The sequence below is a fragment of the Bison bison genome, unplaced genomic scaffold, assembly GCF_000754665.1.
Source record: "Bison bison bison isolate TAMUID 2011002044 unplaced genomic scaffold, Bison_UMD1.0 scf7180017864295, whole genome shotgun sequence".
NCBI lineage: Eukaryota > Metazoa > Chordata > Mammalia > Artiodactyla > Bovidae > Bison > Bison bison.
This window is the reverse complement of record NW_011494867.1, coordinates 12,350,704-12,351,651: the sequence shown is the minus strand read 5'-3', so window position 1 is coordinate 12,351,651 and position 948 is coordinate 12,350,704. Positions and strand designations below refer to the sequence as shown.

The following is a 948-nucleotide window of genomic DNA, read 5'->3' as shown; positions in this document are numbered from 1 at the left end:
AGTGGTGAGCCTCCAGTCCCTGCCCCTCCCCCCATTTCTTATCCCCACCCCTTTGCCTTCCAGAGTTGCCAGCAATGCTCCCTGATGCCCAGAGCCCCTGCCCCAAGCATCTCTCCTCTGGCCCTCCCTCAGGTGTGAGGCTGTTGGCACTGATGCCAGCCAGGGTCCCGCAGGGGGCATCCTGCCTCTCCCCACCTGGGCTGGGGTGTGATGCGCTGTTAACCCTCGGGGCTGGGTTGTAAAAGACGGTGTAAGAAAGACCTTTGGCCTAAGGGAGACCTGCTGAATTCTCTGGAAAGGACGTTAATTGTTCATCTTAAAAGCATCTTGGTAGATTTTGGGTTTCACCTTCTTTTGCACTTTGTACCAGTTCTGCAGAACACTCAGACCAGGTGGTGCTTCTCCCTGAGCAGCTTCCTAGGAAGCCAGGGCTGGGGTCCTCTGTGGGAACACCTGTGATTCAGAATGGGGGGCTTCCCGGTGGGCCAGCCCCTCCTCACGTCGCCCACACCCCCTGCACAAGCAGAGAGTGGGGAGGCAGGCCGTGGGCCACAGTTGGCCCCTGAATCCAGGCTGACATCCTCATCCCCTCAGACTTCTCTCCATCTCGATCCCGTGGCCACTTGGCGGGTGTTAGATTGGGCAGGTGTTCCTGGGTTAGTTTGCTCACGAGTTGGGAAATCTCCTGTCAGTCTCTGGGTTTCCATGGATCTTCCTCTGAGGAGCCCAGCCACCTGGACATGGGCAGTTCTTGGTGTTGGTGCTTGACTGTACCTTGAAGGTGGCCACGTCCCCGCTACCCACCGCCCCTGCTCCCACCAGAGCCCTACGTGTCCTGGCCCTACTTCTACTTCCCATTACCACAGTTCCTCACTTGCCAGGGGCCTGGGCTGCATCCTTGCCCACCATAGCCACCATCCCTGCCCTACCCCCACCCGGACCTGTCCT

The 948-nt window shown here is 59.1% G+C and overlaps 1 protein-coding gene across 1 annotated transcript in view; it reads left to right on the top strand.

The window, feature by feature from the left end:
* The window catches only part of FBXO31 (F-box protein 31), a 34,582-nt gene that overhangs the window by 8,418 nt on the left and 25,216 nt on the right, over positions 1–948 (top strand). The gene's annotated exons all lie outside the window — the stretch shown is intronic.